This window comes from Macaca thibetana, chromosome 9, assembly GCF_024542745.1.
Source record: "Macaca thibetana thibetana isolate TM-01 chromosome 9, ASM2454274v1, whole genome shotgun sequence".
NCBI classification, from domain to species: Eukaryota; Metazoa; Chordata; class Mammalia; order Primates; family Cercopithecidae; genus Macaca; species Macaca thibetana.
The window spans coordinates 7,782,816-7,796,858 of NC_065586.1; the positions used below are offsets into that span (position 1 = coordinate 7,782,816).

The 14,043-nt window shown below is 39.9% G+C and overlaps 1 protein-coding gene across 1 annotated transcript in view; it reads left to right on the top strand.

The window, feature by feature from the left end:
* Positions 1–14,043, top strand: part of TAF3 (TATA-box binding protein associated factor 3) — a 199,078-nt gene that overhangs the window by 66,616 nt on the left and 118,419 nt on the right. The gene's annotated exons all lie outside the window — the stretch shown is intronic.

Here is a 14,043-nt window from a genome sequence, read left to right on the forward strand (position 1 = left end):
TAGCTAGGATTACAGGCGCCCGCCACCATGCCTGGCTAAATTTTGTATTTTTTAGTAGAGACAGGGTTTCATCATATTGGCCAGGCTGGTCTCAAACTCCTGACCTCAGGTGATCCACCTGCCTCGGCCTCCCAAAGTGCTGGGATTACAGGCGTGCACCACTGCACCTGGCCTGCCTCCTTTTTTTGAAGAATAGAGTCTAGAATCCAGGGCACTGGGACTGGTCATTGCTATTACAATGTCATTGCTTTTAGTTCACCTTGGCAGAGCTAGAGTGCATTTATCCGTATCCATACATCTATGTCTATTTCCATAGTAATATCTCCATATATATTAAAAGCATGATTTCATATTAATAATTCCAGTTCTGATTTAATATCATACAGCTCACTGTCTGTGTAATTCTAGAATATACAGAAAGCAGTTTCAGAATTGCTAACCCATACCGATATATCTGGAGTTCAATTTTTGTTCACAGTTTTGTTTTGTTTTGTTTTTTAATCTGCAGTTTGAAAGTGTATAGTCAAAACTTTGTGTTCACAAGATACTTGGAAGGACTGGGGGTGGGGAGTGGAGTATGGGGAGTAATTGCTTAGTGGATACAGCATGTCTGTTTGGGTTGATTAAAAGTTCTGAAAATAGATAGTGGTGATGGTTGCATGACAGTGTGAAAAGAATCAAGCCACTGAATTGTATACTTAAAAATATTTTAAATAGCAAATTTTATGTTTTATAGATTTTAACACACACACACACACACACACACACACACACACACACACACACACAAAGTGACTAATTCCTTCCCCTACCCCCAGGGTAGTGATGTTATTGATTTGAAATATAGTTAGATTCATTTATTTCCATTTTATTTCTTTTTTAGGCTTTCCTCCCATGCTTGAGTTTTTTTCTTATGTACAATATTAATATGGCTCTAAAAAAGTCAGAATTATACAGAAAAGGTATATTCAGAGAAGTGTCGCTCCTGCATTTTATCTGCCCCATTTCCCTCCTCACCGAATCCTTTCGACTTGGCCCCATCCACTCCTGTAGGCAACGAGTCTCATTAGTTTCTGCTTTATCCTTCCGGTCTCTTTCAGATTTATTTTCTCCTTTGCATCTATATTCAATTATCCATGTTTCTGATTCAAATACTTCTTTTTGTTACTTTCCACACAGTCTTCCTTATCTCCCAAATAATGAACTTTCTTCCTTACAGGGATACACACACACATGTTCTCTCCTGTTAGCTAATGCCTTAGTTTCACCACCATCTTTTCTCTAAATGGAGGCCCTTTGAGCTGACCGACCGCTCTTCGGGGGCGTTTGCCTTCATATTATTATTTTTGATTACCTGTTTTTAGGGTTTTAAGTTTGGAGAATCCTGTTTGGGCCACATCTTCATCTGTTGATTCCTTTTTTTTAAATTATATTTTTTGAGATAGGGCCTCAATCTGTTCCTCAGGCTGGTGTGTAGTGGTGTGATAATGGCTCACTACAGCCTCAACCTCGTGGGCTCAAGAGATCCGTCCGCCTCCCAAGTAGCTGGGACTACAGGGGTCGACCACCATGTCTGGCTAATTTTGTTTGGTAGACTTGGGGGTCTCACTCTGTTGCTTGGGCTGGTCTCAAATGCCTGGGTTCAAGTGATCCTCCTGCTTTGGCCTCCCGAAGTGCTGGGATTACAGGTGTGAGACACTACACCCGGCCCTGTTGACATTTTGAGATGAGTCAGCCACATTAGACATAACCAGCCACTCCCGAATGTTTACCAAGTGTTTCATTCCCCTCTGAAGGACTGGCATGACCTGGTCCTTCTCCAAACCCCCTTCTGCATGTTCTTCATTTTCTTTCTCTCACCTGTGTCCTTTATTGTAATTCTTCCATATTTGCCTTTATTTTTAAATCATTAATATGTAACTATTTTTTTCTTTACACAAAATATATAATAACCAAAGAAAAGTATGAATTTTGCATTTATAGACCTGGTTAAAAATTCTAGCTTTGCCACGTTGTGGCTATATGACATTGTTAAGACCTATGATCTGAAGTTTCTTTATCAGTTAAATGAGGGTAATAATATCTCATAGGGTTAGTGTAAAAACTAAGTGAAATAACATATATACATCCTAGCACATAGCCGACATCCAATAAATAGTCAGTCCCTTCCCATTTGCCCATCTTACTCCTAATACGCATTTTAACCTCAACACTTATAACATGACCTCTGCCTTCAAGAGAGATGTACTTTTGTATTTCTGTACTTTGTCTTATTCAGGAAGCGAAACTTATGCTTACAAAATTAATGGAAAAAAATATAGACTAATCTTGCATTGGAAAAATATTAAATATCATCTTTAAGAGTATCTTTAAATTTTATTTGAAATGTTATCTTTTACATATAAGTGATAAGAGCTAGTTAAGAGGGCTGGGCGGCGCGGTGGCTCACGCCTGTAATCCCAGCACTTTTGGAGGCTGAGGCAGGTGGATCACCAGGTCAGGAGCCTGAGACCATCCTGGCTAACATGATGAAACCCCGTCTCTACTAAAAATAAAAAAATTAGCCGGGCGTGGTAGCATGTACCTGTGATCCCAGCTGCTCAGGAGACAGGCAGAGAATTGCTTGAACCCAGGAGGCAGAGCTTGCAGTGAGCCAAGATCGCGCCACTGCACTCCAGCCTGGGCGACAGAGCGAGACTCTGTTTAAAAAAAAAAAAAAAAAAAACAAAAAAAAACAGTTTAAGGAAATGATTAGGAAAACTGAATCTAAAGCAGTTTATGAACTGATGCGGTAGTTGAAGGGGTTGCTGTGTGCAATCGTTGACCTGTGAACCCAGCTTGAAATTTTGCTTAGGAAATTTTTGCAAGTGTGGGAACAACTTTTTGTGATTGCAAAGAGTCAAGAAAGGCTTTATCCTTACCATCAAGAGACTCTGGATGTAGCTCTTCTCTCTTTTTCTCTGTTTCTTTTCTTTTTCTTTCCCCACTTCTGCCACTTGCGGGGAAAGGAAGCCGGAGATGAGAGAGTGGAGTAGATGAAATGCAACATAAGACTTTCCTAGTGATGAGTGCGAACTGTTTAGGCAAGATGAATTGACTGCCTGGGACTGAAACAGATAAGAGCCTCTGGGAGTGTTTTGATGCTGAATCATCTGAAGTCTGAGAACAAACCTCAAGAAAAGGCTTCAATGCAAGCTAAAATCGGGGGTGATAAAGGAAAGGTAAGGATAGAGAGGAAGATCCCTGGTTATACCTTTTGGATTATTAAAATTCTTTATAATTTTAATTGGCCACGTAAAAAAAGAACACCAAAACAAATTATAGAGTTGGAAAAGTGAAGCATTGGAAGCTTATCTGAGCTCCAGGCCAGGGATTCCAGCTCCAGTCCACAGAGCAGCAATATCAGAATAAGTTGAGGAACTTTTTTAATGGAACTTTCCAAGCCCTTGAATTCATATTTAAAGTGCCCCTGCCACCACCGCCATTGTGGTGAATGTCACCCATCTGTCCAGCTTAGGTTCCCTTGCTCTGCAGCCAGCCATCAACTCTCATTCCCAGCTCGCTCTCTCCATTGGCTCATTCTTCTCGCCTGCAGGCACACTCAGATCTCTCCCATATGAAACCTTTAAAGCTTTTCCTGAATGCTGTCTTCCTCTAGGCCAGAATCTACACCCCTTCTTTGTTTTACAACCAAGCCTCCTCAAACAGTGTCCAAGCACATTTTTTTGCTTCTTTACTCCTTAACCTTCTTAAGCTTTCCGCACTCTATCCTTTTCAACAATGGTTTCCAGAGCGGTGCACATGATATGATTCATTGAGACAGTGGAGGAAGTGTTTAACTTCTATTTATATTTATCTAAATTTATTTTAAAAGTTCCATGAATATTTTGATGCATTAATTCCTTTACTTTTAATACATTTAAACATTGACACCCCTTAATTAATAATAGGCTCAGGTCATATCACAGGCATGAGATCTTCTAAGGAAGATGGGGAGGTCTGCAGTGTGGAGGGTGGACAGGGTTCATTCACTCATTGGATTGCTTTCAGTCTACAGTGACGTGTAACACTTTATCCGCGCCCAGGTAGGTGCATTGACAGGTTATGTCAGTGCCCTCACCAAATGGAAAAGGCTCTTTAAAAGATGCTAGCCTAAAAGCTTTTGGTCGAATATACTCTACTAATTATAGTGCAAGACAGTTGACCAAGAAGGCAGTGACAGAGCTTTCGCATCTATTCCTGGCCCCTGCTTGTCGTTAGCCACATTGTGCTCTTAAGATGACCATCTCATCTAACCTAACAAGAAGTTGGCCTGCCAGATTCAAGGCTCTAAGTAAAACTATTTGAAGTAGAGTTTTTCCTTCTTTATTGTTGGTGTATGCACACTCCCTCTGGTGTATATTGTGTCTTGAGAGATTAGCCCGTGATTGCAGCGTACGCTATAATTTATAAGGATACATAGACAGGATGGTTGGGGCACTTTTTTTTTTTTTTCTTTTTTTTACACATGGGATATTGGAGCTGCTTTTATTAACATCTCCAGTGACTTCTTAATTCCCAGTTCGAATCCACACTTTCCGAACTTTATTTACTTCATATCTTTGTGGACTTCAGCATTACTGGCTTCTCTGAAACTGTGGACTTGCTTGCCTTCCATGACAGTACTCTTCCTTCTTCTGCTCCAGCCTTTGCATCTTCCTCCTCTTAAAGCTCAGGATTGCTAGGGTTTGGTCTTTGATTGTCTTCTCACTCTCCACATTTGGGGAATGATCTCAGCGGTACAGATAGCTTTGGTTACCATAAAAGCAACAACAGCTAATAGTAAAACACGCTCCATGCTGGGCACTGTTGTAAACACTTCCCATCTACTCATTTCATCTTCACAACAACCCTATAAGGCAAATACTATTCACATCTGTCTGTTACGGATGAGGAAGCAGAGGCAGAAAGAAGGTAAATAATTGGCCCTTGGTCACAGAGGTAGTAAATGGCAGAGACTGGATTCACAGCCACTCTGACTCCAGGAACCTTGATTTTAACCACTCTTGGGCAGGGCTAATGTATGCCTCCTGTCCCTTCCTCAAGCCTTGACCTCTTTTGTGAGGTCCAGACTCATATTCGGTGGCTTACTGGGCAAATTCCACCCCTTAGTTATTCTTCCCAAGAAGGAATTAATTATTTCTTCCATTGGGCTGATCCTGTCCTGTATGCCTATCTTGTGAAATAGCCTCATCTCGTGTCTTGTTTCTTGTGGTAAAAGCCTGGGTGGCCTCTTAATTGTTTCTCTGTCACACTCATCTCATCAGCTGCCTTTAATTCCTGTCAGTTCTCCCTCGTAAATATTAAATCCAAATTATTTTCTAATGCCACAGGTCCTGTTTTGATTTGGATTTTGAATTTTCAGTTACACCCTCTTCCAGTGTTGTTTTCCTCCCTCCTCTAGTTTATCTCCATCCTGCTGCCAGAGCAACAGTTCTGAAACATAAATCTATTTGGTTACTGCTGTATTTATAATTCTTCCAGTTATTTTGCCTTTCAGTTAAAAAATCAAACTCTTGGCCATGGCAGGTAAGACCTTTCATGAACCAGCTTCTGCCCAGTTTCACTCTCAGTCACTTCCCTGGGACTTTTTCTCTTTTTCACAAGCCTAAACTGCAGCCAGCTGAAATTCACCGTGGTATTTCACTGCCTGCCTTTTCTGTGCCTGGAAGGACTGTCTCTTCTTATCTGCCTGCTAAACTTCTGTGTCCCTTTTAAGATTCAGGTCATTTCAGAGTCTCCCTTAGCCTCTCCCAGGTACCAAGCCTAGTTGGATGCTCCTAGCCTCCTGTTCATGCTTCTGGCATAGCCCTTTTTCATGCTAAGTGGCCTTGCCCACTGGGTAGTAAGCAGCTTGGGTTTGTAGTCTAGGTTCTATCATAGTAGAGTAGAAGCCTCCTATCCTATTAGAGTTGGTTAATCGCAGAAAAGAAGTTTAAGCAGGCAATAGTTGAAAGAAGAAAAGATTCATATTATGAAAACTTTAGCATTTTGTTTTAAGATATATAAATATGTGCATTCATCTGTCTTTTCAGTACAGTCAAGACTCTCTGAGTGTTGGTTGTCTGATTAGAATTTAACCTTGCCTTTCTTGCATAAAACACATTCTAGTATATCATCTATGATCTCCAGTTTCAGTTTCTTTTAAGTGAAGTTAGAACTTTAAAAACTTGCAAAGCGATCAGTGCAGAATTCTTCCAATTTTAACTTACAATCCTTTTAGTTTATTTTTAAGATACTTCCTCACACCTACATCATACAGGCATTTTTTTTTTTCCCAGTGATTAGTCTATATCAACTCTTTCCAAAGCTTTCAATTTAGGTTTCCTTACAAATAAGTCTCTTTTTACATTCATATTTCCTTGGTTAATATTTAATTTAGTAACACAATTACGGTAACAAGTCCAACGGGGAAAAACTAGTTTGAGAACAGCGTAGCTGACTTTTGCTAAGCATGTAGCGGAACTTGTGGATGCCAGTACACATGGAAGCGTTGAATCGGGGCCCCGCCCTTTGCTAGCAGGCAGTGAGTGGCAGCAGATGTGTTTTAGAGACAAATGGAGAGGACATTTGTTAATCTAGTGATTCAGTTGAACAGAGGCTGCAGGTTTTTGATGTAGGTCATCTCCCATTGGTTGCTAGTATAATATTTGTTAGCTGATTTTACAATATTACCCATTTTGATATAAAGGAGTAATTTTCTGAGTCAGTTTCAACCTTTCATCTTTTATTGATTTATTTGATTTTACCTGCAGTTACTTTCAGGAATGATTGAGGTGTTTATGGTAAAAGACACAGATACAAGTTAAATTTTATACATATAACCACTTTTATAAAAAACCTATAAATTATATCATTTTTAAAAAAATATGAAAAAGGTAGTTATTTTTCAATGACTATTTGTGTGCTAACTTGCACTGTGGTTCAAACTAAGCAATAAATGTGTTGAAAGGCATGGTTGCTATGGTATGCCACTTACAGAAGAGTTTATGAAAACAGTTTTTTCTAAAGATACCAGTAAGCTTTTAAAAAATGTTTTATTTTCCCTCTTTTCCGTCTTTACCTTCTTATGTTTTTGTTAGAAAGTTTTTTTCTTAAGATATTTGATTATGGTATAAGGCAGCTAATTTAAGCATCTGTTTATCACTGCCTGGCTAGACTGAATGTAAAATTTCAATTGAATTACCTCCCAGGAGAGCTTTGAGCTCTTAGGGTAAAACACATCATTTTCTCTTCTCTCCTCTGGGATTGTCAGCAGAGAGAATTCATCTAAATAGTTTACATGCATTTTGAAAATGTTGTATCTACGGGACTTAGCTTTGTTGTTTGTGGAACATTGCCAATATAAATGGAGTATCTACTTTACTTGTTAACTCAAGTGCAATAGTGTTATATAGTATTACAATATGTATATAAATTATAACAGTGAACGACTTTTGCTGATAGTTAACTTATGACCAATTTTCATTAACAGATAGGAGATTTTCTTTTAAAAATTTAATTTCAAAATCCAGATGTTTAATTGTTCATTTATTAAATATTTATTGAGTAATTAGTATATTTACAACTTTATACATTACAACATTCAGATACATATTATGAATGCTTATTTTTCTCCTTTGCTTCTTTCTGGAAGTGTTTGGAATTTTCTGTGCTCTTTTGTCTATTTCATAAGGGCTTGGCTAGGAAATAGATTATGGAACTAACTGAAAAGATCAATTAGCAATTTTAGATGTGCTGCCTGTCCGGCTCGAAAGCACGCTCAGCCTGGGTGAGCTGCTGAGGAACTTTCAGCTTCATGGAATGTACGTTCCTTTTATCAAGTACGGATTTCATAAGAAAGCACCGTAATGTACTTGTCGTTTTTCTACTTGGTTACAAAATTTTGTAAACATAGTCAAAAAGATGGAAAAACAACGGAAAACTTGCTGGGTTGCTCTGGTTTTCCTTCTGTTCCAGTAAGACGTGGCAATTTTTTTAAAAGCAGCATATAGCATTTTATATCTAACTGGTAAAATAGAATACGTTGTCAGATTATAAAATGGAAATATTTATTATCTCTATCAATTCTGCTATACAGTTTGGGTTGGTTTTTGAAACACATTGTTTCTTAGAAAAATTCCAACAGTATTTTTGGTTGGTCAGCCAGTTGGTCAGTTGGTCTGTCTATCCATCTTTACTTTGAAATTTCCAAGAATCCAAAATAGAACCAGTGATTTATTTTATATATATTAAAGTGGCTATATGTACAAAATTTAACTTGTATCTGTGTCTTTTACTATAAACACTTCAATCATTCCTGAAAGTAACTTATTTATTTATTTATTTATTTATTTTGAGATGTCATTTCACTCTTGTTACCCAGGCTGGAGTGCAATGGTGTGATCTCGGCTCACTGCAACCTCTGCCTGCTGCGTTCAAGTGATTCTCCTGCCTCAGCCTCCTGAGTAGCTGAGATTACAGGCATGCGCCACCACACCCAGCTAATTTTTGTATTTTTAGTAGAGATGGGGTTTCTCCATGTTGGTCAGGCTGGTCACCAACTCCTCACCTCAGTTGATCCGCCCCCCTTGGCCTCCCAAAGTGCTGGGATTATAGACGTGAGCCACCGCGCCCAACTTCAATATATTTTCTTAAAATTTATTTTATAAAAAGACTTTAAAATACAGTCTTTGAGTATTTGGGATGTATGTTGGGAAAACTGCAAATTACTTCTAGAACTTAATATCTTTTAAAGAATGATGTAAAGCCCTAGGTTCCTGAAAGAAGCTTTGTTACTTAATAATGAGTTAGTAGTAATGAATTAGTACAGGCCTAATAGAGAAACTTTTTTTTTAAATCTGTGGCTTTGGATTTGCTAAGTTTATCACTTAAAAGATATATTGCTTTTAGGATCAGTTAAACAGAGAAGAAGCAAGGAGGAGCCATTCAATTTGTAAATTTCTGCAAGTTCTGTCTACGTTGTGACCCATCAGAACCCCTTTAAAATAAGATTTCCTGGCCGGGCGCGGTGGCTCATGCCTGTAATCCCAGCACTTTCAAAGGCCGAGGTGGGAGGATCAGGAGGTCAGGAGATTGAGACCATCCTGGCGAACATGGTGAAACCCCGTCTCTACCAAAAATACAAAAAAATTAGCCGGGCGTGGTGGCGGGCACCTGTAGTCCCAGCTTCTCGGGAGGCTGAGGCAGGAGAATGGCATGAACCCAGGAGGCGGAGCTTGCAGTGAGCTGAGATCGTGCCACTGCACTCCAGCCTGGGGAGACAGAACGAGACTCCGTCTCAGAAAAAAAAAAAAAAAAAAAAAAAAGTAAGATTTCCTCTTACTGTACTGAACGTTCATATTCTCAGGTATGTTTCTCTCTGTGCTTTGCCTGTCTGTGGCTTTTGTTGCTATAGCTAGTTGCTCCACTTCACATTTTGTCCCATCTTTTCCACTCCGGTAGCCAGATCTATCCAACTGTCTTCTGCCCTGACTCTTGCCAGTTCCTTCTCATCATCCCTTTGCTTCTAGTGTAGGCCTGGCCTGTCTGTGTGTGTTCACCACCAAAGAGGTGGTTCTTTCCTCTGCCCTTCCTTCTTCAGCTTTTCACCTCTGTTTTGCCCATATCAATATTTTATCAGCTATTCTCTTACCTTTATTAGGATCCTTCTTATACAAATTGATCCTCATAATTACCACCTCCTTTAATATTTCTATATACCCATATTCATTTCATCATCCTTCTCAGAAGACCCCTTAAGAAACACAGAAAGAGGCAGAACCAATCTGTTTCTCTCTTCTCCCTTCTTGACTTAATGTTTTTGCCAGCAGAGTAAGTACAAAACTCAAATTACTCCAACTGTAGTCTTCTACCCTGTATCATCAAAGGAATTGCACATTTTGTTTTATTAGTACTTAAATTATCCTTTTTCTTTTCCTCTTTTATATTGTCTTGCAGTAAACTCTCAATTGACAATTAGCCATTCTAATGGAAGCAGTGGTATGTAATCCAAAGTTACAGTTCCTTTCTCTATTTGACTTTGGAATGTGGCACATTTTTTCCACTTCTCCCCCCCCTAACCAATACAAATTCTTCCATGACGGAGTTACTGTCAGCAGGGACAGTCAGCCCTCAAGGAACACAGTTGGTCACAGAGGAAATGTGAAAAAAATTACCACCTAAGGTAGACAAGTATTATACAGAACATCAAAATCCATCAGCTACTCGTTGCCTGCATTACATCTCAGCACCATCTGGTTTGGAGTGGTTAGGTCGCTACGTGGAGAGGTGGTATCCATATCTTCGTCCTAGCAAGTGTAGTGTGGTGCGTCAGTGACCGGACTGATTCCTAGATGGTTACTGGACCTAGATGGTTGAACTGTTACAAGTAGAACGATGATTTTTAATTGGTCATTGTTTGAAGTTGGAATTCATTTTCTGGGAACCTATTTTCTGTTCATTTTTTAGCCAATTAATATTTATTGAACACTTACTATAAATGCCAAAATCATTATGAAAATTGTATGTATGTTTGTTAAATAAATAAAATCAAATATTTAACAAAACTAATGGAACTGTTTTAGTATGCTTTCCCCTGGGCTGGAGTGTAGGCTAAGACTTTAGTTAAATACAGGATGGATGGTGTTTTGACTGAAGATGCCTCCATCTTTTGCTCTTCTGTTTTTTATTTGATGTGCTCAAGCTTCTACTTCTCTTTTTTGTTGTTGTGGTGGTGGTGGTGGTTTTTTGGTTTTTGAGACTCCGCCACCCAGACTGGAGTGCAGTGGCATGGTCTTGACTCACCGCAGCCTTTGCCTCCTGGATTCAGACAATTCACCTGCCTCAGCCTCCTGAGTAGCTGGGATTACAAGTGCCCACCATCACTCCTGGCTAATTTTTGTATTTCTAGTAGAGACAGAGTTTCACCATGTTTGCCAGGCTCCTGACCTCAGGTGATCTGCCAGCCTCGGCCTCCCAAAGTGCTGGGATTACAGTCTACCTGTCTTTGAAAGGTAAATCCTAAATGAGGGGCAGTTTCCTTAGTAACTTGATAACAGCTTTAGTGAGTCCTAACCCCCTGTTTTTATTGACTCATTGGACATCTGCCTAGAACATGAGTGCCTTCTTTTTCGGTGATTTCAACTTTTCTGGAAAATTCTTTGCTGTATCTGTACAGCAGTGGCTTCAGGTTCCCATTAAATTTATATTTTATGACAATCATTTCTTTTCTGAAGCAAGCAGACAGTTCTTATCTCTTCCTTAGACATCCCACTGCTCTGTTCTTAAGTATTTTGAAGACAGACAATGCTTTCCTTGAAACCAATGCATCACGCTTTCTTACTGGCATCATGGTCCTGCCACGAACACCTTGGCCTGCCACATCTGTGCTGCTGAGTTGTCAGTATGACTTTTGGTCATAAGCATAGGAGTCTTATTTATAATCACAAGGAAATGGGTAAAGGCAGAGGGCTGCAGGTTGAGTCTTGGAAAATTGGGGCATGATTCTAACTGAAAAGGGCCTGGGCTTTGGAGTGGCACTTTCCATTGCACACATTTTTTTTCCCACTAATTGTGTGGCCTCTATCTACAGTTATAGAACTTTTGCTTTCTCATCTACAAAATGAGGATGACAGTATCTGCTTCTTAGGGGTGAAGTGAAGATGGAATGAGAACACGTGTGCAGTTTTTCTGGCATTCAGTAGGCATTCACTGATGTCAGGGTTGCTCTTTCTCCCCCCCTGCGTCTAGTTGTCACGTGACAGGAATCAGGTGCCTTCACTGAACACCGAAGCTGACCATGTGGAGGTGGAAATCCCAAGTTGAGCCAGTGACTGTAAATAGTATAAATAGTAAAATACATATGAGTAGCAGGAGTGGGAATGGAATAGGAGGATTCGGAGAAGAAGGAAAAGGAGTGGGTTACCGATGACAGTTGAAGTAGCTGCATCTGAGCCTCAGTTTACCGAGCCCTGAATGGAATATTGGAACCTTGTTCTATTGTGTATGCTAGTAAGGTAAAAAAACAACTCTGTTTGAACCTTTCAGTTTTCTAATAAAATAATAACCCTTCTCTGTATTCTTTTTCTCAGATCTTTTACTCTTGTGATTCCGTGAATGGGGGAAAAACACAGACCCCCAAAACATTGTAAGTTCTAATGCTGTCCTGTGCTACTACTCCCAGGGATTTGGAGGAGGTCCTACGACAAGGGAGGACAGGAGGAGGCTTTTCAGCTTTGTATTTGAGACCACCCCTTGTCACCAGCCACTTCTTGCCACCTACTCAGCCAGCTGGGAATGCTTGTGTCATAGGTTGCTAGTTGCCATAGCCCAACACAACATGCATGCCATGTTCTGCAACCTCTCATTTGACAGTCTCATTTGGGGACAGATTTAGCTAAGTTGCAGTAAGTGAGACAGAGGTCTTTCATAAAGTAGATTTTTTTTTCCCTTCAGTATTGAGCTTTTAGAAAAAGAGGAGTATATGTAATAGCAAAATACTTGATTAGTAAGTGTGTCAGTTTTCTACTACCACATGACAAATTACCACAAATTTAGCAGCTTAACACAACACTGAGTTATTACCAACAGTTTCTGTAGGACAGAAATTCATTGTGGTTCATCTGGATTCTCTCTTTAAGGTCCAACAAGGCCAAAGTCAGATGTCAGCCCAGTTGAACTTGGGGCCCTTTTCCAAACTTCTTTATTGGTAGATTTTTGTTCCTTGCATCCGTAGGACTGAGTTCCCTGTTCCTGGCTGGCTGTGAGCCAGCAGCTGTGCTTACCTTTCAGAGGCGGCCGACATTCTTGACCACATGGTCCCTCCATCCTCAAGCCAGCAGTGACTTGTCAAATCCTCATGCTTTGATTCCCCAACTTCTTCTGCTACCAGCCAGGGAGAACTCTGCACTTAAAAGGTTCATGTGAAGAGATCAGGCCCGCTTGGCAAGTCTCCCTTGTGCATCATCATCCTGGGAGCGACACCTCATTGTCTTCACAGGGTCTACCCACACCCAAAGAGGACCGGATCACACACAAGCCAGGGTCGTGGCAGGGTCACACTCTTAGCATTCTGGCTACCACAGGTCATTTGACTGAAGAAAGAACTTTGTGTGGATATTTACTTTCCAATAGAATTTTGAGCAGATTATTTCATTATCTTTTAGCATTGAATAATATACTTGAGAAATTCTGATCCGTTCTGAGTCCCAATCCTACGTATACTGTCAGAGTTTTCTCTCTAGCAAATTTAAATTCTTCTCTTAATAGCCATGTTTTAAAATTTCACTGTGATTTGCCTTCGTGCATGTTTTGTTTTTTTCACGGTACCACTAGGCAACTGATGGGCTCTTTTAATCTGATAATCCATACCCTTCAGTTCTTAGAAGTTTCCCTGTTTTATTTTCGGATAACTTCCTTTCTCCTATTTCCTATTCTCTCTCTCTCTCTCTTTTTTTTTTTTTAGACTCTCACCCAGGTTGGAGTGCAGTGGTGCAAACACAGCTCACTACAATCTCAAACTCCTGAGCTCAAGCGAGCCTCCTGCCTCAGTTTCCCATGTAGCTGGGCCCAGCTAACTTTTTGATTTATTTGTAGAGACAGGGTCTCACTGTGGTGCCCAAGCTGTTCTTCAACTGCAGGACCAAGCGATCCTTCCATCTCCAACCTCCCAAAGTGCTGGGATTACAGGCATGAGCCACCACACTCAGTCCCTATTTTCTCTTTTGGAATTCTTATTGGTTGGATGTTGAATCTCTTGAATTTTTAATATTCTTATTTTTTTCTCATTTTATTATGTCTTTACCTTTTATTCTTCTTTTCAAAAGCTTTTCTTCATTTTTTCTATCAACCCTTCTGTCTCAGCTGGTATGCTTTCAACTCCAAGTAATAGAATACACAAGTACAAATGGCTTCAACAGTAATAATTCGTTTTTTAAACATAAATAGGAGTGAGGAATTTATGTTCCCAAAATTGACACAGGGACTCAACGGTGTCATCAAGAATCTAACTCTTAGGCTGGGCAT